This window comes from Athene noctua, chromosome 3, assembly GCF_965140245.1.
Source record: "Athene noctua chromosome 3, bAthNoc1.hap1.1, whole genome shotgun sequence".
Lineage (NCBI taxonomy): Eukaryota > Metazoa > Chordata > Aves > Strigiformes > Strigidae > Athene > Athene noctua.
Genome location: NC_134039.1, coordinates 15877672 through 15899776, shown reverse-complemented (window position 1 = coordinate 15899776; position 22105 = coordinate 15877672). Strand labels below are relative to the sequence as shown.

At 40.8% G+C, this 22105-nt stretch overlaps 1 protein-coding gene across 7 annotated transcripts in view; it reads left to right on the top strand.

The window, feature by feature from the left end:
* The window catches only part of BICD1 (BICD cargo adaptor 1), a 198320-nt gene that overhangs the window by 33147 nt on the left and 143068 nt on the right, over positions 1 to 22105 (top strand). The window contains exon 1 of one of the 7 annotated variants that reach the window (XM_074902063.1): positions 15977 to 16083. The exons of the other annotated variants lie outside the window; for them this stretch is intronic. The gene's annotated coding sequence lies outside the window, so the exon portion shown is untranslated. Of the gene's footprint in view, positions 1 to 15976; positions 16084 to 22105 lie in introns of those variants that run through there. 7 annotated transcript variants of the gene reach the window in all.

Below are 22105 nucleotides of genomic sequence, written 5' to 3'. Positions count from 1 at the left end.
AGGCCGGCTCTATAACAGTGCAAACCAGATCCAAGTCTTTAGTGTGGGGTAGCGCAGTTATTCTAGTCCTGTTATGCCAGTTGAGAGTGGTCACAGGATTACATGCAGAAATAAGGCAGCTTCTGTCTCATAGCAACAGCTTGTTCTGTGAAGTGTGGCCTCCTGTTTCTTTTACAGACTGGCTTTGTGGAAAGAAGGAGAATTCAGTGATAACCTCCTTTGTTTCTAGCATTAATAAAAAGTATTCCTGTATCCACTTATTTGAGCTATTTAGGAACAATCTGGTGAGTGAACTGTTTAAAGGAGGATGATTAATGTATGCAAACCCCATTGTCCAGCTGAAATTTGTTTACCACACTAAAATGTCAATATTCTTATCTGCTATTATCTTGAAGTGTTAGTATTTCCATCTTCAGACAATGCAGCATTGCTAGAATACCAATGAGGCAGATGCAGTGAGGAGGCAGGGGACTTCTGAAGTTCATAACAATTCCTTATGTAAATCTGTGTGCAACACTGATTTCATACCTGTTATTTTGGGCAATAATGAGTGAGATTTTGGTGTATGTTTCTCAACATACGAGATTTTCTCTTCACTATTCAAGTGTCTTTATCGACATATGCAAGAATAAAAACCACTATGGAACTCGAAAATAGTTCTTATGTAGTAGATACTAGGATGTGATTTATGATTTATTTACAGGTGAGAAAATAATCTGTTTAAAATTATGGCTAGTACTTAAAGTGTTTACGGTCGAAAGTGGTGTGTGGGCTTTTTTATTTATTATTTTTAAATTCAGTCTTTACCTTGGTTTTAGTGACAAAATGCTGCTCTGCTTCTTAAGCATAAGCCATGAAGGTCAGGAAAACAAATTGGCCAAACACTTGTTTGCAGCAACAGAGTGGATACTTGTAGATACTTTAAGGGCTTACTTACTTAAGGGTCAGCCAGTTTGACTTGTCAACACTTTAAAACTCTGACCAGAAATAGTTAAACTATTGAACGTTTGGTCACAGAGGATGACAGTAAAATCCCAGCATGCATCAAGGCTGCACTGTAACAAACTTGCCTGCCTTAGTGGAGGCAGAGGGAGGCAGGACTGGGTCTCCGTTGGGATCTGCTGACTGCTGGACTCTGGGAGGAGAGATGAGAGCTGGGCAAAGAGCAAAGACCATGTGCTGCTTCATAGCCCAGGTCTCTGTGCTAGTATCTCTGTCAAGAAAGTCACTTGAAGAGGCAGAAGTTTTTGTTTTCTGTTTTTTACCTTGGCTAAAAAATCTGTAAAGGAGTATTTGTGCAGGGTGGGTGGCAGGTGCTTGCTGCTCATTACCAAATAATAGAGGCCAAGAGACAAATATGCCAAGCCCGGATGAGACAGACACATAGGGAGACAGAAGGATTAGTGAGAACCTTGAACTGATTTGAAATAGTATTTCTGGAGATGGGTAGGTTTGGAAGGATTGAATGGGAAGGGGAGGGTAGAGAGGAAGCATCTGAATGAGTTGGGGTTTTCTGTTGCTTTCTGTTCAGTAGTTTTGACTGTTCCAAAGTGCTGTAATTTTCCAAGATCATCCATTATAATAAGGAATTCTTCACTGTGTGGTATTTTAAGTGACTTTTAAACAATAACAGAAATTAACAGGAGATATTAATGGCTCATCATCACTGCTAATTTATGTTCCCTACAAAAGCCTCTCGCACTAGATATTTTGAATCCTAGTCACCCTCTAACATGTCTTATTGCATATCTGATTTAGAGGATAGATAATAATTATTTGTGCCCAAAATTATCATTACATGCGTATCTTCCAGCCTGATCTGGAGGTGAGAATCAAAGTTGTTTGGAAGTAACACCTAGTTGCTGCAGGAACTTTGTGATAAGGATTTTTGAAAAAGAAATCCAAATCTTAATATCTGAAGGCTGAGCTGAAAATTTGAGCCCAGTCTTATCTAACAGTGTAATTTGAAATCATCTGAGTTGTTTACAAGAATTGCTTGCTCCTATGCAAAAGGTTGTGCAAGGAAGGCCTTTAAGTGCTTGGTCCTCTGCCTCCAAGCCCTGTACTAGGGCTGCAGTACGAACCCTCTGCCAGATGGTAATGGCAAATGCCTGTAAATGAAGATAACAAGAGAAAACACCAACCCTCACAATCCTGCAGACAGTGTGGCTCCTGAATTGTGTGGAAAAGCTCAGGTATTTCTATTGCATGGTCTCATCCTGGATGGGGGTTCCCCTGTGTGCGCAGGGCATGAGATGAGCCTGGTGCTGGGGAGGAGATTCCGGAGCGCTGAAGTGTGGTTTGAATTGCACAAGCCGCTCCTACAGCCCTCTTCTGTTCATGCTGCTCCTTAGCAATCGCTCCGAGGTGCCGAAATATGCTCTTGCAGCCACTGCTGAACCACCTCCAGCCAAACTCAGCAGTTTTAAAGCCCCCGAGGGTCTCTTGTAGTGCTTGCTAGCTGTAGAGGGGTTTGCTGATTGCTTACCTCTCTAGCGCCCTTGTGCTCTTGATGTCTCTAGGAAATTTTCTGCTCTGCTCATTCTAAACTTGTAAATAGAACAATGACAGGGTAGGTCACTGATTTAAGAGTGTTGTGATCAAAAGAAGGAACCAGGAGATAAGAGAGTGAGTTACCCCAACTTTGTATAAACAGTGCATCTGGTTAACGCTAAAAAGATTGATAGGAGAGGAACATCCTACCCCAGGAGGCGCCACAAGATGGATGATTGTCTGAGAAGAAAACTGGCAGAAAATGGGGAAAAGATAACGGCAGCAGGGGGAGGCTGCGAGCACTGACTCGTTCTAAGACTAAGATAACGTGCCCGCCCCCCCCTTGAGTTTTCGCACACGAATGAAAAGACTCTAAATCGAGATGAGTCATGCTGACCAATGAAGGGCAAAGTGATAAGAAACTAATCAAGGGTCACTACATTAAATGTGTTCTCTGAAGTGTATTAATATATTGAAGTTCTTTTGTGTGGTGTGCTAATTTTGTGGAATTGCCACCTAGCACCCCACTCTGTGCAGACGTGGAATAAATAAATACCTCTGCTCAATGTGTATATTGGTGTATTGCACACCAGGTGAATGACCCTACTTGAGGGACAACACTCAGCCCACAAACTTCACTGAAAGGACAGAGAGAAGGCATGATATAGCGCAGTTAGTGAGTTAATTCTAGAAAACCCATTTTTCAGAACTCTAGTTGTCAGCAGAACGTTTACTTTTTGGAAAAATTTCTTTGCAATCTCCCTGAATTGCCATGTCAAAGTATTTCCAAGGTTTCCACTCTGATTTTGTTCTACCTGTAGTTAAACATCAGCTCCTGCAAGACAGCAGTTTGCTCATAGGTGCTTCTGTGGTCACTTTAGACAAGAATCAGTGTGTTTGAAATCAGGTGTTGCTATGTGCAGTAATGAGAATTACAGGCATAAGTGCTCAGAAAACACAACAACTTTGGTCTAAATATGAAGATTCAAAGATCCTTCTTGATGATCTTTCTTGGATGAAATATTATTGTTGCTTTATTCTCCCTGTCTGCCTATATCTATCTTTGATAACTTATAAGGCAACATGGGACACTTTGTAGTTTTGTATTTCTAAAAGCATCTAGTACATAGTGAGACCTTCTTTGTGTTATAGTGATCCAGCTAGCAGCAATTAATAAAAATTCCTGAGCATTCCCCCTGCTCCCCCCTCCAAATGCCCTGATAAACTGAGACTTTTCAAAACTAGCATTTATGTCTCCTTCTTCCGTTATTGTTCATATAATATGCCTTTGCAACTAGTGACTGATTGTTGTTGTGACTATAAAACAAATATTGAAACATTTTTTTTGGATAGGCTGTTCTGTATGATCTGCACTTGGTTCTTCGCAGGTAAGAGATTGCTATGCTGAACTGGAATATGTAATACCCACCCATCAAAAAAAAGAGGCAGAAGCCTTGGGGATGGTGGCACACTGAGATTTAGTTTGCTGTCTAAACATGAATATCTGCAACATTTGGGAGTTTGGATATTAAGGTTTAATATACCCTGGTATTTTAAACTAAAATACAGAAAACGTTAACAGGAACTGAAGAGGGGAGAAGCTAATTCTATATTAAATCTGAAGCATAATGGTGTGACTAATCCATGCAAGATGTGCATGTTTGTATTATTGCAGTGACTTTTAGGGCATTCTAAGGGCAATGAGTATTTGAAAACAATAAATAAAGCTTTATATTGTAATTTGGCACACCTAATATACCTTTAGCTGTGCACTGACTATTCCAAATGAGCTACCTTCTGTGTTATAAGCCAAACAAATCCTTCCATTGTAAAATTTTCTCTACCTCATCTTCCCTGTTGTCTTGCAGATGTTTTTTCAATTAGACTAGTATTGGGTAATTTTGTGGCAATAGTGAAATGCACATCCAAACTACTTAAGGTGTGATGGTTTTCACTCAATGCAACTGTGTGTAGCAAACGGAAATGCTTGTTTGGTGGATGTGTATTAGTTTGCAGCAAGTGATGTAGTCTATTTGTGCATGTATTTCACTATTTATTTAAGAATTGTAATAAATCGAATGAAAGTTTATAAAATTTCTCTGCTTTTCAGGAAGTGTTGCAAAGAAATTGCTACTATGAAACTAAAATTCATAAGCAGTCTTTAAAAAAAAAAAACAACCTCACAAAAAGTAATGCATATGCTTCTGGGATTAGCCAGGTATGCTCTCTCTATATCCTAACCACAGCAGTATTATTGGATTTGGAAGCCTCAGAAAAGAGTTTATAAGTTTCAGTAGGTTTTTAAAGAAGGCCTTCACAGTAACATTAGCAAGGCTAGGAAGGAAATGTGATAGCTTTTAAATTAGAGCAAATGAAAAAGTGGTGAAAAGCAAACAAGCTTTTAAAGACCCAAGCCTTTACTCAAGTCTGAAGCCAAAGCATTAAGTTCAAGTAAACTACTGACTGTGAACAGTTGTCTTGTGTGTCATTTAACTACCATCTCTTAGCATCCAGTCATGCTGCAGTAGGAGTACTGGGGGATGTGCTACTTGCAAACAAGGAAGATATTTGTAGCATCTGGCAATATTTCTTACTGGTCTGACAAAACAAGGAGCTGTGCAGTACTCTGTATTGTAGAGTGCCTTCATGTAGCATTGAATTTGTTGACAGTGTTGGCTGAACACCCACATAACTTTATTTTAAGAATATATAAACTTATCAAAGTGCATTCATTTAATAAGAAAATTGTGACAATATAATTAGGAAGTTTTCAGTAAAGTTTATTTTTACTTCTGTTACACTTTCTATCATGTTTGTCAATGAAGTGGATGATCTACATTATGGTTAGACATGTGGTTAAGTGGGGAACCCCAGGATTGGTCTGATTTTAAAAATGAAATTTTAGGATCCAGCAGAAAACATTCTTGCATAAAAGTATGTGATAAATAATGGGCAGAGAGCAAGTTGTAGTCCATTTTCTGTTTTTTGTAGAGATGACAAGAAGAGAGATCTTTAAATTCCAATGGTTTACATGTCTGCCACAAATGAGTGTAACTTACAAAATTGAAAATTTGCCAGTAAGACCATTCCTAGGCTTTCCAAGCTGTGTCACAGCAATCTACAAAAAAATAGACTTCAGAAAAAGTGGGTTTAGGTCAACATTGGAAGCACCTTGCCAAAGACAATTTAATCCATTTGATTAAAAAAAAAAGAGGAAACAAAAAAAAATTTCCAGTACTGTGCCTGCAACTTCATGTGTTGAAAAGTGTAGTGCAACTCTAGTATGGTTGTTTCACAGGTGCAGACCACTGCTGTAAGTTTAAGCTGAGCAGAAGCCCCTTGTAAAATGTGGTTCAGTCCTTTTATAGCCTTTGTGTTTAACACATCATGATAAACGTATTTGTGACTGTCTGTACGGCAGTGATAAATGGCTTATTGGATCAGAGGTCTGGGATAAATCAATAAAGAAACTTCTCTTTCAGTAAACATGTATCTGCTGATACCTGGAGGGATATTAGTGAATATCAGAGATGAAGGAAAGCACTCTAACAACTGGCAAACTGCTGTTAAGCAGTCAAGTCTTGGAGGAATTAAAAAAAAATTAATTCAAAGTAATTTAGATGTAAAGTAGATCAGTAACCACTTCTTGTAACATCTATCAAAGAGTAACACCTCTTGCGTGTTTCTAAAAGCAGAAGTTGGGTGTAGCTAGTGGAGACTGGAAAGGTTATCATCCAAACAATTACCTGTGTCAGCACCTTTTTCTGCACTCAGTGATATGAATAATTTAGTTCTTTAGTAATGTCAGTAAGAACTGTTTTTAAAGCTTCCTTTACATTAACATTCTAGTCTTTATATATGGGCTTCCCCCCTGTACCCCAAAATGATGTATACAGAGCTGAAATACTTCCTTAATGACAGCACCGTTGTAGTGGAGTTGTGGAGAAAGACATACAGTGGTGGTGAAATGAAGACCAGCTCCCATGCTTATTCTCTGAAGTGCTGATGCTAGTTGAGGGACTGTGGCTTCTCTTACAGCAGCTTGGCTTTTTGCTTACAGGGCTACTCTGTATAGCTTGTAGAAGATGTGTTGCTGTATGTTTTTAGTGTGGTTTTATGTTGTGCACATTGATGGAATGCTCTATAATTTTTGTGAAAGATCCAGCACAGGGAGTCATTGGAGATTCAGGAGTATCAGCTGCCAGCCTTTCCAGATTCACGGAAACGTTAAGGAATCTTCCCTGAGTATACTTACTGGGTATACTCACTGTCGCTAAAGTCACATCTCGGTGCAGGAAAGGGAGAGGAGGAAGGGGGGGGGGGGGGGGCGGGGAAGGAGCATTGTATTAAGGGATATAAATCTTGTTCAAATTTTGAATCGGTGAATATTGGTCAAGGGAACAAACATGGTGGCAATCATTCTTTCCACGGTCTCAAGCCAGACAAACTGTGTATCTACATGTAGTCTTCCAGCTGCAGTAACGTGGTGCCTGCCTCTAGCAGGGTTGTTTTACTAAGTAGACCTAGGCAACTTGTGGAGATGGTGTCAGTTCAGCTGACTTCAGTGTTCTCCTTCCCATTGTATGAGGTTCAGATTATTCTGCATCTCAGAGAAATAATCCAACTAGAAAGCCAGTTAAATCCATATATGTTGCATGGTCAAAGGCCAGTAAGTTCTCACTCCCCAGCATCGTCAATGAAACATGAAAAAATGTAGCTAAAAGGATCATGTATATGCAGACGAAACTAGCAATGTGTCCCTCTAAATAAAATGCAGGCAGAAGGCCACCAAGGGAGAAATAGGTTCTCAATTTCCTTCTCTGAGTTTCTAAAACATGGTTTATCTTTGCCTCTGAGAACAGCCAGGGCTCTCAGAGCCCAAGCTCTTCTGAGTTGAGGGTGGCTGAACTGAAGTGGGGAAATGGAGGGGTTCACTGACACTGCTCTTATAGGACAGGTTCATTTTTAACTGAGCAATGCTGATGTTGCTGAGGGAGGGGGAAATGAGGCAGAGAAGCTCACTGAAGAGTGTGTCGGGACCTAAGGATAGCAGCCCAATCTCCAAATTAGCAGTCCCGGTCTAATAGCAGGAAGGCAGTGACATGGTGCTGAGGAAATTGAGTGTAATAATGAGTCCTTCCTCTTGTAATGTCCCATTGCACTGAAAAATCCCCTCCCAAGCCTTTCAAAATAGAACAAAATATTAAATTATGAGAAATATATTAAAACCAGGTTCTGTTATATAAGGAAGGACTACTTGGTAACTTGTTCACTGGGTGTTGGGCTGATGGTTGGCGTCACAAGATGTTTGGACAGGTTCCTAGGAAGGGAGGGAGAGGACCCAGTCAATGTATCTTGCCTGTATCCTTGGCACAGTGAATCCAGAGGTTCTGGGAACAAAACTTAAGCAGGAACTCCTTTACCGTGCTCTCTGTAATTCCTCTTGTCTCTTAGCAGTAATTAGGTAGGAAATGGAAGGAAAGAATAGAACCAGAGTGTTACTTAAACATGCACAGAAGAAAATAAAACCAAAACGTGGTATACGTATTTCTGCACTAATACCAGAAACCTAAGTAGTAAAATGCAGAAATAAATGGTTGCCTTTGAGAGGATATTGACGTAATAGGCATCTTAAATGTGGTAGGATGCTGGCAAATGATGGTATAATGTGGTGTCAAAGTACAGAGAAGGTCAGGACAGGCTGAGCTGACAGAGAAACTGTGCTGTATGCTAAAGCTTAAAGTCAAGTCAGATCATCAGCCTGCCATAAGTAACATAAAATCCCAGTGAGTTTAGGCAAAGAAAATTAAAATATGACAGTAGGACTCTATTATTGCCACCAGTGTGCTTATGCCAACAGTGCTACAGAGGAAGATGGGAGAGACTGTACCTCATTGTACCTCATCCCATGTACCTTAATGTCTGTCTGGATTGAGTACCTGTCATATTGGGATGAAATACTGAAACTGAGCTTTAGACACTGTCAGTGGCAGCTTCATGGGCTAACTAGTGAAGGGGATTCATAAGGGAACAGGCAGCGTCTGGTTCCTGAGCGTACAGTTTCAAAATGTCACAGTAGAAAAGCTGCCCTGTGATGGTAACTACAGCATGTGTAAATTCAGCATCTCTGCAGAGAGCTGGCAGCATGAGGTAGTATGTAGTGTTGTCCCTCAAGTGGGATCACTTACCCGTGAAGTCATTTGCCTGGTGTGCAATACACCAATATAGATGAAGAGCAGAGGTATTTATTTATTCCATGTCTGTACAGAGTGGGGTGCTAGGTGTGACTTCCACAAAGCTAGCACACCACACAAAAGAACTTCATTGTGTTTATACACTTCAGACTACACGAATACACATTAACTGTAGTGACCGTTGGTTAGTTTCTTAGCACTTTGGCCTTCATTGGTTAACAACATGCCTCATCTCTATTTGAAGTTACAGTGTCTTTTCATTCTTCTGTGCGAACTCAAGGGGGTGGTGGGGGATGGTGGTCATGTCTTCTTGATCTTAAAATGAGTCAGAGGTCACAGCCTACCCGCACATTCCACATGCCCCCCCGCCCCCCTCCCCCGCCATTATCTTTTCCCCATTTTCTGCCAGTTTTCTTCTCAGACAATCATTCATCCTGTGGTATAAGATGTTCCCCTCCTATCAGTCTCTTTAGTGTTAATCAGACATGCATTGTTTGTACAAAATTGGAGTAATCACTCCTTTATCTCCTGGTTCCTTCTTTTGATGGCAACACTCTTAAATCAGTGACCTACCCTGTCATTGTTCTATTTACAAGTTTAGAATGAGCAGAGTAGAAAATATCCTAGAGACATCAGTACGCTACAGATTCAAAGCACATGAAAGAAATCCTTTTCTGTGCAATGTAGTTAGGCTGTAGAGCTTGTCACGTGGCACTGTTGTTTCACAAAGTGACAGAACAGATTTCAGAAATATCTGTTGAAGGCTGTTAAATAGGAAGATAGTATTTCTGGCTCAGGAAGCCTCAGATGTGCAAGCTAGTGTGCATTTTGAGGACATCTTGGTGCATGCTTTGCCTCCATATGAGCAGCTTCCCTCGGGCTCAGCTATTGCTGGCTGTTAGAGAGCATAGGTGGGTTTTGCCTGGCTCGTACAGCCTTTCAAATCTCACTGAAAATGGAAAACAAGTTTGAGTATGGACAAATACCTGTAAATTATACTAATATTCTGTAGACTTTGGTTTTTTAAATAACATTTACAAACAAATCCTCTCTTCATCCCTTATATTTTTAGGGCTGCTTTTAGAGCTGCTGCCTTGAAAGAAGTAGTCAAGAGCTCTAGGTAAAGCAAGTAGGACTCTAGCTCACACCTATTGACCTAGAACAAGCTTACCAAAGAGTAGACACGATCGCTGGTGAGTGAAAACTGAATTAAATGCTGTTTTGTTTGGAGATGAGTAATGACATGGCTTTTTTGGGTCCCTAATCTGCCAGTCAGCACAGTTGTGTGCATCCTAGTTCTGATGGGAGTGTGAAAGTGGGAATGGGTGGTCAGCAGGAGGAGGAAGACCAGGGGAGGCTGCTCATAGAAGTAGACTTGGAAGTGCCTGTCTTGGACTGTCAAGCTGTGCACCTTGGCCTGCTCATGGAAGCCACACACACATAATCTTTGGGCAAAAGGTGCACTTACTTAATCAAAATTGCTTTGCTTTTTGGAAACTGGTATAAGATTGCATGTAGAATTTATGAAATTCTACCTGTGATCCTCTGTGAAATTCTTTCTGATCCTGTTAGCTAATAGATTAGCTTGCATTAGCAAATAATATCTTTAATTTAAAAAGCTGTTAACCATAACCGAATTATAATTAATGACAAGAGGTTTTACAATAGGATTTTTTCACAAAGTAATTTGTAGGTTAGGCTGCTGTACTTTGTTGTGTCTGTATTATCACAGGGCTCAGAAGCCTCAGGAAGGCTGCTTTAGAAATCTTTCATGTTCTTTCATTGAGAATGTGGCCCAGCAACCACTTAAAGAGCTAGACTCTTTAAACAGATTTCTATTTTAGGTGTTTTCAGGGCATAACAGAAAAATAAGGCTGGCACCAGGAAATACAGGAAGAGAAATTCACGTCATACAAAATAGGTCAACGTTTCCCCACCACCCGGGGCAAGCTTTCGATACCCCAGCATTTGTACCAACTGCAGATGGAATGGGGGTGTGTGTAAACTGTGCATAGCTTTCTTGGCCAAGGGAGTGAAGTGACTGAGAAACAGGGTAGCACATGGTGGAAGTTCACTGGTTAGCTTAAAGAAAAGTTGCATGATTTGCTGAACCAGTGTTTAAAGAAAGTCCGTGCTGAGTTAATGCACACTTAGCAGTGTGAGAAGAAACTTTAAGTAATGCAAATATTGCCAGAATCTAATTAGGAATGGTGATCTATGAAGTGTTTTTCATAGCAAAATGTTTTTCAGTACAGCTTTGAAATGCATACTGTCTTTCCTCAAATATGTGTGTAAAGTCTGTTCCTGTTGGTGTATCTTCCATTTTTGTTCTGACCAGTATCAGTGCCTTTGACCTCTCCTGCTCTCTTCATATGGCACATGGGAGTTGGTGTCTACAGTCCCTAATGATTTAGGGTACTGGAAACTGGCCTGGACAGGGTATGTATGTGCAAAATGGATAATCACCATGATACCTTTTTTAAATTAAAATAATTCAAAATAATACATATTTTTCAAAAACCAAAACTTTTTAGAGTGTTGTAAAAAATACTGACAGTTTTTACTTAAAGGTGATATCTAATAATGAAGACCTGCAGAAAAAAATTATTAATTGTCCAGGTTTAAAGCAATCCATAACACTATTATTCTTAGTAGCTAATCTAATTAGCTTTTTGTAGCAGTTTTTCACTAATTCTCTTAGTCTAACTTTGTGTATAATTAATTGAGCTAGCATGGCTAATTCAATTTCTTTTATCAACTTTACCCATGGTAAAGGTCTGTGAAGCTATTTACACTGTTGAGCTGGAATGTGAGGGAGACTTCCCTCCCTGTAAACTGATTTGTTCCTTTAGTGCTGCAAGGTGCCCTGAAACCCATTACTTGTGCTGCAAAGTACATCTTGATTGAATTACACCGCTTACATTTTTGTCTGTGCAAGCTCTTTTCTTCCTTTTGAGCCATCCTATGAAACTACTAGAAATGTTTTCACATTTTGCTTTTAGTTTCCCCTTCAATTTCTGATTTTTTTTTAGATCTTGTGGTTGCATATAAAAGGGGAAAAAAATATCTAGGGACTGCATCCCACTTCCTGCTAAGCTCCTTCATGTGCTTGTTTTGCCAGTTATCAGACCTAGCATAAAGGACACAGCCAGCATAAAGATGAACCAATAACCAAATCGTATTTGATACAAAAGGATCAGTACAGGGGTGAGTGCTGGGGGTACAAACAAGTCAGATTATACATAATCGACATCAATCCCACTGACCCCAACAACGACACCACACAACCAACAAGGGGTGGAACAAATGGTGAAATGCAGTCTGCTATAGAAGGGACAGGAGACAACTGAGTCAACAAGCCAAATACATAAGACCAAGGAAGCCACATACTGAATCTCTACATAGCCCACGTTTACAAAAGCCAGACCTGACTGGAGCCCAGTCCCAGGGAGGCAGGAGGTCCTTCCCCAACAGAGAACTCCGCAAAGTGCATCAACCTCACAGACAGACACTGCCCCTTCCTGCAAGGGGTCCCAGATTTTATCCCCAAGTGGGACACCTGACCTTTGTTTACTCAATGTGGGACACCTGGGGCTCATTTACCCAATGGCTCTCATGCAAGGCCGGCCCCACCCTGGAGGGAAGCCTAAAGGCAAACTCACCCCCCTTTTGGGAAAGGCTGTGGGAATCACCATATGTCAACCTTAATTTGGGGCTTGGGGTTGAAACCCCAGCATTTCAGTGCTGGATGGAAATCATCAGTATTGTGCATGATCACAGTTTGGTAAAGCTCATAGCTTAAACTCTTACCATGATATAATAATTTGTGGGGTTATTTCTGCTTGGAGCAGGACACTACATGCCTTTTAGGAGCCAACACAGCTGGGAGTAAACTGTTCACAGAGCACCTGGGCATTAGCACTGAAATCCTTGCCCCCAGGACTGCATTCTCTGGACTTTAGAGAAGTAAGTTTCCTGCCTGCTTGCTTAGCTTCTGTAGCATCATTACTGTTCATGGAGAGGATGGGAGGGACTTGTTTATCTTTCTATGTAATGTAAGCTTGAAAGGTGCCAGAAAGGTTGGTAGCAATAAAAGCTCTGAGGAATTAAAGAGCAAGAGGGAAGATTGATACTGCACTAGATAATTTTTTTTTTTTTTTAAATTCTATTTAAACTACCATGGAAGCACAGTGACTCAGCTTCATAAATCATGAAGGATAGAAACTGTTTAGAGAATCTTCTTGAAGAAAAGTTATTGTTTTATGATGAGTGAATTCATTTCCCTATAGGTGTTCTGGCTCTGTGATGACCCAGACAAAGTTTTGTACAAAGTATTTCAATTATTATTCTTTTCCTATGCTCACTTCAGTGAAAAAGGAACAGACTCTTTGGCACCCTTGAGTTGTGATACAAAACAGGAACACATCTGACTGACCTAACTAAAATGAATAGTTATAGTGCATCTAAGGATTCCCTAGTCGTATCTTCTACACAGACATGAAAAAAACCAAACCAAAGCACTAAACCATTTTAAGATAACCACAGACTTTAAGTACTTGGAAGCAGAGATGGGATTTTGCAAATTTTAGTGTGTGTTTTAGATGTGGGTTTTTTTCCTGAGAAAAATAATTGCATGTAAAGTAATGAGTAAAATGGTTCAGTAAAATAAATGGGTTTTATTTCTAAACATCACAAATACCTGTGGTTGTTATACATAGGATTGCGGGTCTTATGCTTGGAATAAACTTCGTTTATGTGAGTCTTCCCTATAGCATCTTTAGTTCAGTGATAATGTAACTATTTGGGTAACATTTAAAAAGCAAAGTAGTTGGTTGTTTGTTTGTTTTTTTTAACTGTTTCCTAAAGAGTATCAATATTATTACTTTTAGAGCGGAAATTCCCAGGATCAATGAAGATCTGATGTCCACAAGTCTTTCTTTGCATGAGAGCATTTTCCATTCAAAAAAAAATAATAATTAAAATCCAGCAAAACCTCCAAAAAAGCCTTCCCTGTGATAACACAGAATCCATGTCCTATGCATGAATGCATGTTAAAGCTTGACTACACTTGACTATGAATCTTAAAAATTATTTTTCTGCATGAATATTTCTGAAGAAAATAGGACATCTTATGAATGGCATATTTTTTTAAATGTACATATAATGTCTAGAACAACTACATTTGCACAGTTAACTTCCCTCAGAGGTGAAATGTATCTAAACTTCATTTTGACCATCTGGCAGAGGTCCCTTTACTGACAAATAATGATTACTTTTTTTCCCTCTCAGACTTTTACCTGTTTGCAGCTTGATAAAGTTTAAACTAAACGAAGCAATCCTTATTTGTAGTGGGGCATTGTCCAAAAATAGAGCGTTCTGAGCCAGAGAACAAGGCAGGTTACTATTTGAGAAAAGATACAGGTTTGGCAGGAGGATTTCTCTGAAGGAAAGTTGTATGGTTTCTATATAAAGTTCACAGCTTTGTGCATCTGACAGATGGGGGTGTTATTTTTCAGGATTATGACTGATCTTGTATATTTCAACTACAGGGTTTTTTTGTTTGTTTGTGGTTGGGGGTTTTTTTTGTTGTTTTTTTTTTAAAAAGGCATTTCATAATTTATTCACTGACAGGAGTTTTCACAGCTGTCTGTAGGATGAAGATTTTCTCAGCACTTCAGAAGTGGGGCAGCTACTTCTTTAAGTGGGATCTGGCTCAGAGGCCAGCTCTGGATTTGGAAAAAAGGGGTAGATGGACCAAAAGTGCATTGTTGCAGCTTTTCTCATTGTGTTAGCTTTCTAAACCTGCCAAGGTCCCTGCTGTTAGCAGAGGAAGTCAGTGGGAGGGGTAGCACGTATCAAACGTTGGGGAGGAAGAGAGGAATAGCCTCAGATACACCATACTGAGGTGTATGCGATTATTCACCATGTTTTCTGCTTAATGAGCTCATCTGTCTGCAGTTATGATATAAAAGGCAAAGACGATGAATAAGCACGAATGTTGCAGTTTCAAAAACCTGGACAGAAGACAGTTCTTTAGACACCTGGTAGGGTTGCAGCCCCCCTGTCCTTCCATCCTGTCCATCCGTGTGTCATCCCCATCCCAACCCCCGTCCTGTCATCCCGCATCTGTCTCCCCACCCCATCCCACCGTCCCTGTGTCGTCCATCCCCCCCCCCCCAAAAAAAAAAAAAAAAAAAAAAGATGCTTGTTACTTCTCTTTTCCTTATCCTTTCCTAATCTTAACAGGATTCTATTAATCATGATGATAGGAGAAGGTGTGAAATGGCAGATGAGAGGTGGCTGTGATTCGAGGGAGGGAAGGAATGGGACCAGAGTGTGTTCCTGTCCTGCAGGGGATGGGGGAGAAGAAAAGAGCAAGGTGATGTTTAGGGTTTAGTGGAGGAGTCTAGTAGCAGAATCTTTTGCCACCTGAATTCCCATGATCACCCCAATCAGTTTTGAGATTCTTGTGTCTGCAGCTTGGTAACAGAAATGATACAGCTCTCCTGGAATCAGTGGGAACTGGTGAATGTTCAGCATATGGGTTAAAGCAGACACAATCTTGACAGATAAAGTGGACTGTTAGCCGTTGGGGGAGGGAGAGGGAATTGTATTTGACTCACACAGTGAGAAGAGATGGAAAAAAGAACAAAACCTCTGACCACACGAGTCTTTGAAATGAGCATTGAGCAATGAAATGTTGATTTAGTGCTGCAGCACCTTGTTCTGTAACTCCCACGGCTCTGCCAGCCTTGCCTACTTGCTTAGGACATGACTGCTACATTCATGTGTCTTCTTCTTAGATGATGTAAGACACAGTGACTGGAACTAGGCATGACCTGTTTTCCTCCCCATGCTAATAATATTAGTGACTGCCTTCTCATGAAGAATTTTAAGCACCTTTTCTTGCTTGAAAAAACAAAACAAATCAAAAAACCCTTTGTAATGATATTGGCTATTGTACTGCGTGACCCTGAGTGTAGTTTACTGTATAACAAAGAAGTATTTTGCTTCCAGATGACAGCATGGAGGAACATTAGCAGAATCAATATCACATTAAAGATTCAGGCTCCATTAGGTTGATATGACAGATTATTTTCTCTGAGTGCTGACATCATTCTTGGTTATGTCCATTCCTGGATTTTCATGAGGTATCAATAGAGCTGACTCAGCCCTACTGAGAATTTCAGTCTCTCAGGAGGTCCTTCCTTGTGCCTCCTCCTGTGGCGCTGTCCCTCCCGGTGCGGTTGCTTGGTTATCTTTCCGGAGGCTGCACAGTGCTGCAGCTGTCGGGATGTCCTAGCACTGCGGTCTGTCCTGGGCTTGGTGCTGGCTGCGATGCTCAAGGCAGTCCTTGCAGGCCTTGTCAGGTGGCAGAGTTATCCAAAAGCTGAAGGTAGGTTGGAAGTGGTCTGTAGAAAGCTACCAAAGGAAGGATGATGTTGGGGAGGTCAACAGGAGAGTGGATTTCTTCGTTGTTGTTTCTGTAATGATTTGCATGATAAGGTGTGGTGCAATAGCAGGGTACTGGAGTGAGACTAAAGAGCTTTGCTCCTTAGTTATGTCACTGGCTCATGCTGTGGCCTTGAGCAATTTGCTGTCAACTTTCTGCATCAGTAAATCAGGAAGTAATACTTATTTATCTTTTTATAGCACTTTGAGATGCCCAATGGAAAGGTGGTATTATTACTCAGACTTGGTTCTTTTTCCCATTTCTCTTAATTTTTGTACATTAAAATTAAATATTTACATCTATTAATCTGGGAAGATTAATTTCTCACTTAAATATGATGTTTCATACTCGCCAAATTATTGTTTTAATGTGTATTATGTCAGTGTGCTGTTGGAGAGGCTGTCAAATGACAAAATGGTTTGAATTTCAGAGGCACAATGTTTCTGCATTGTGTGCAGTGAGTGTTTATCTGTGTTTCCAGGAAACTTGGTCTCCATTAACATAGCTCCTTCAAAGCACTGGAGTAAAAATTTGTGAAGTCGTTCAAACACTTGAAAGAGTTTTCATAGTTATGTCAGCAGGTCTTGCACAGCTTTGTCAGGTAGGGATACACGGTGACTAAAAGCAGCTGCATAAATTCTTCATCTACAAATAAGATCAGTGATTTAAGTTATTAACTATAGATTTAGATTGTCTATGCTCTTAGTATTTAATTTTGGGTATGTCATTAGAAAACTTCACTTCAAAATGTGATTTCAGAATGTCTAATCAGCTATTCCTTCTTCAATTCGATTCTCCATCAATGCAGAATTACATCTTCCCCTCGCTAATGAAGTAAATAAATCGATACAAATGACTTGCAGTCATAAAGTCTACTGAGTTATAAGCTTATTCAACACCATGAAATCCACAAATGAGTCATTTTAGTGCCTCAGTTCTGGTTTATGAAGCAGCAAGTTGGCAGGGGAGGTAATAAGGTTGGTGGGAAAGTTTACAAGGCAAAATTTCCCTTCTGGAATGGTCTAATTGGGATTCTTTCCTGCTATTCTGTTTGGAACGCGCTCTGTGGGCTTCTCAAGCCGCTCCTGTCCGCCTCCTTTGGGAAGCATGTGAGCTGAGTCTCCCAGGTCCTGTGGTTGTGCCCATGGGGACTTCCCAGCACCCTGTGCTCCAGGCCTCTGCTCCCACTGCCCATGTCGTGAGGTGCTGGTGCTCCTGAGAAGTGTGATCAGTGCCATTGTTTCTCTCTTCTTTTGGACTTTCCCATCACTTGCTACTTCTTGTACCCTCAGTGTTTTACCTTTTGAAAAAGGATTGTTTCTTTACAGAGACATGAATGTAACTGTGAGGAGGAAGCAGGTGACCAGTTACCGTTCTATACTATAAAATATATATGAAGTATATGTATATATGTAAATTTTGTAAGTTATATAATCTATAATTTTACAAATATTATATATTATATATGTGTAAAACATGAGTAAGGGGTGTATACATGTGTGTGTATATATATATACATCCATATATATGCACCATGTATATATATAAATAAATTAAAAAATTAAATCCTGTGTATAAGAGGTTTAAAAACTGCTCAAATGAAGACATGTTTTGAATCTGATACAACTTGTCATTTGATTCCTACTGATGTGGTTTTTTTTCGTTAGAGCCTGGAGGCTATATGCAAGACTCTAGCATTGTATAAAATAGGTAGTAATCTCTTCAGGACAGGAAGTGGATAAACAAGGTGAAATGAAGGTAGAGGACAAGCAGGCATGGAAGAGATGCCTGGACTCTGCTGGCCTTTGCTTTTATCTACACATTTGTGTAAGTAAATTTTACCTGCACATTTGTATAGGTAAAAGCATTAGCTTCCCAAAATCAAGATATAACAAATGTTGTTATAACAGGTGATATTATGGGGTAATGCTTGGTGATCTTCAGTTGATTGATTTTTTTTTTTTGTGTGTGTGTGTGTGTGTGTTTCTTTTTTTAGGTTTATCAAAACTGTTTACTAAAATTTTTCTATTGCAGTGAAAACTTTTTTTTTAAAATTCAGATTGCCTGTCAGTAAAGGAAAAACTAATGTAGTGCTTTTGGAGAGCAGTGTGTAATTTTTATTGATACTTCTGGCTTTAAAGATTAAATCACTGGGAATTATGCAGTGCTCTGGAGGAATTTATAGCTAGCAATTACCAAGCAGAAACTTAAAACCTCCCAAGCAGTTGCCCACCTGCATAAGGCGGTGGTGCAGTGCTGGAGGTGGAGCCCAGCAGTGTGGCTGTGGTAGTGCACACTTGATCTGCTAATTGGTCATGGTCTGATGGATTTCAATTTATGTCTAGCTCAGATCAGCAGCAGAGCTGGAAACTGAATTTTCAGACTCATTCACTTGGGAAGCTTCAGCTTGATGAATACTAGAAATAGTTTGTCTCAAGGCGCTGTGTTTCAAGAAATTATTTGATAGACTTGTCTGAAGGCAATTTCTTACTGCATTTAGCATTATGTGTGCCTAGCAGAGCTTGTGTTGTGACTGCTGAACTACAGTAGCCCTGCTTAGTCTGTCTGTCAATGAGCTGTTGACTCCTCTAAGTTAAATTACAGATTTTGTTTCCTAAAATGGATGTTCCCTGACTTCCTAAGACGTGGCTCTATTTTTGAAGGAGTTGGTAAGAGATGCTTGTGTTTGACTGCCCTTTGAGTTTCTTCCACAGTGCAATCCAGGTCACAGTATAGACAGTTATTTCCATGGCCTTTTGTACCCTGCCACAAAAACAAATTGGAAAGAAATGCTGATTTACAGAACCCTGATCAGGAAGAAGGAAGCAAACAACTGATGCAAAGGCAATTGCTGACCACCTCCCACTCTCAGACCGATGACAAGCAGTGGCTACTTTGGGCAGACTGTCCTCCTGTTTTATCATGGAGCCTGCTGTTACATGGTGTGGGGTACCCCTTTGGCCAGTTGGGGTCAGCTCTCCCGGCTGTGCCCCCTCCCAGCCTCTTGCCCACCCCACTTGCTGTGGAGCGGCAGAGTGGGAAACACAGGAGGCCTTGGCACTGTGCAAGCACTGCTCAGCAATGGCTAAAACGCTAGTGAATTATCAACGTTGGCTTAGCCGCAGACCCAAAACCCAGCACCATACAGCTCCTGTGAAGAAAATTAACACCATCCCAACTCACCCAGTATACCAGGATATGATTAATTTGAAGATACAAATTGCATCAACATCTGTAAGCTAATATTTAATTGAGGGCAATTTTAAACATTATTGAACTTCATTTAACTTCTTGTAACTGGGGAATATAGGAAGAAAATAAATACTTTATTTTCCATTGCTTTCTGAAAGAGAGAGTTGGGGAAGATGAAATGTAAAGAACAGAAAGAAGAAACGGTTCCTTTTAGTAAAGGCAAGCATTATACTTTTCTTTTGCCAAGCATGCAACTTTCATAGCTGGAATACTTTTCCATTCTCGCTGTCTTAGGTACAGACTGTTAGTTGTGAGAAATGAAATGTCCATATGCAGCATATCTAACAGACAAATTTGGTTCAGTTGGCTTTGTAAAATAATTTTATGTGGAAAGGTTCAGATGAAGGGGCCCTGTAACACCTTCTTTAACAAATTAATTCACCAGGATCTGCGTTTGCCACATGTAAGCAGATATAAAATGAAACTCTTTCTTGAGGTACACTCCAGTGATGATACTACCTAATATAATGGGTTTCAGTGGCAGCTTTAGTGGGACTCTGTTCCACTCTTCAGTTCTCTGATGACTCTGGATATTACAGCTCTCTGTATGCTTTAACCAAAAAGTTACACTGCTGTGGACTTGGTCTCCTTCATTGGTCAGACATTAAATAAGATTAAATTGGTGTTTATTGGTGCAGAGGATATAGTGCTGTGTTCGACAGCTGGATAAACATCTATTTGGAGAATTAAAAAGAATGTTTTCTGGAAGGTACCTCTTTTTTTTTTTTTTTTCTTTTTTTGTTGTACTTTCTTCTCTTTCAGTAGAAAAGGGAATTTACACAAGGCATAAAAAAATTTAACATTAGTTCAGAATTCATAAGGTGAGAGTAGAGGGTAAAGTTATTGGCTTTTGCAGATTTAACCTGGCTTTCAATCAGTCCTCTTACAGATGATCTTAAATGCAGCAAGCACTGTGTCAAAGGAAGCACATTATCTGCTCTTCCTGTTATTTATGCATTCTTTTGTTTCTGTTTAGACATGTCTTCTCAGGCTACATTAAGATAAACATAATTTTGTTTGAGGAGAAGAAAAAAAATTGTTTGTATTTTATTTAAGCTCTTCAAGAGAAGGCTCTTACCTGGGGAAGCAAGTGGAGGTAGTTGAAAGGGAGCAGGAGGTGTATTTAACCCCTCTCCCAGGTATTTTACCTTGACTTTAGCAAGGCTTTTGACACCGTTTCCCACAGCATTCTCCTGGCAAAAATGACTGCTCGAGGTTTGGACAATCGCACATTTCGCTGGGTAAAACACTGGCTGGATGACCGGGCCCAGAGAGTTGTGGTGAATGGAGTTAAATCCAGTTGGCGGCCGGTCACAAGTGGTGTCCCCCAGGGCTGGGTGTTGGGGCCACTCCTGTTTAACATCTTTACTGGTGATCTGGATGAGGGGATCGAGTGCACCCTCAGTCAGTTTGCAGCTGACACCAAGTTGGGTGGGAGTGTTGATCTGCTCGAGGGTAGGGAGGCTCTGCAGAGAGACCTGGACAGGCTGGAGCCATGGGCTGAGGCCAACTGCATGAGCTTCAATAAGGCCAAATGCCGGGGGCTGCCCTTGGGCCACAACAACCCCCAGCAGCGCTACAGGCTTGGGGAGGAGTGGCTGGAGAGCTGCCAGTCAGAGAGGGACCTGGGGGTATTGATTGACAGCCGGCTGAACAGGAGCCAGCAGTGTGCCCAGGTGGCCAAGAAGGCCAATGGTATCCGGGCTTGTATCAGGATTAGTGTGGCCAGCAGGGACAGCGAAGTGATCTTGCCCCTGTACTCGGCACTGGTGAGGCCGCACCTCGATTCCTGTGTTCAGTTTTGGGCCCCCCACTACAAAAAGGACACTGAGTTACTCGAACATGTCCAGAGAAGGGCTACAAAGCTGGTGCAGGGTCTGGAACACATGTCCTGTGAGGAGTGGCTGAGGGAACTGGGTTTGTTTAGTCTGGAGAAGAGGAGGCTGAGGGGAGACCTCATCACCCTCTACACCTACCTGAAAGGAAGCTGCAGAGAGCTGGGGATGAGCCTCTTTAGCCTAGTAGAAAGCAACAGGACAAGAGGGAATGGCCTCAAGTTGCGCCAGGGAAAGTTTAGACTAGATATGAGGAAACATTTCTTTCCAGAAGGGGTTGTTAGGCGTTGGAATGGGCTGCCCAGGGAGGTGGTGGAGTCCCCATCCCTGGAGGTGTTCAAGAGTAGGGTTGATTTAGAGCTTAAGGATATGCTGTAGGTGGGAACTGTGCTAGGCGAATGGTTGGACTAGATGATCTCCAGGGTCCTTTCCAACCTAGATGATTCTGTGATTTACAGCCTTGTTTAATGAGGGGCAGAGCAGTCTGAGACTCTGTGGATGTGAGAACCTGTTCTCCTTAGCTCGGCATCTATTTCAAATGTTAGTAGTGTTTTCCCAATGGTTATAAGAAAGAGGAAACATTTTCATTACCATGGCCTTGAAGGGAAAAAGTGAATCTCGTAATTGAAAGAGAAGCAAACAGATTATCATCAAAATCCTAGTACTGGGCTGAAGCAGACTTGAGTGAGCACAAAGCTGATTTTCATCTCTCCTGCCTTTTTTAATCAAAATTATTTTTGCTTGAGTTCTGTCACAGACACTTCTACCAAGAGAAGGACAAAGTGTCAGGACTGAGACTACTGTGGGGAGCAATACCTGAAACAACAGAAGCACTTGAGATGTCCTTGTGACAGAAGTCCTGAGGACTGGTAAACTTG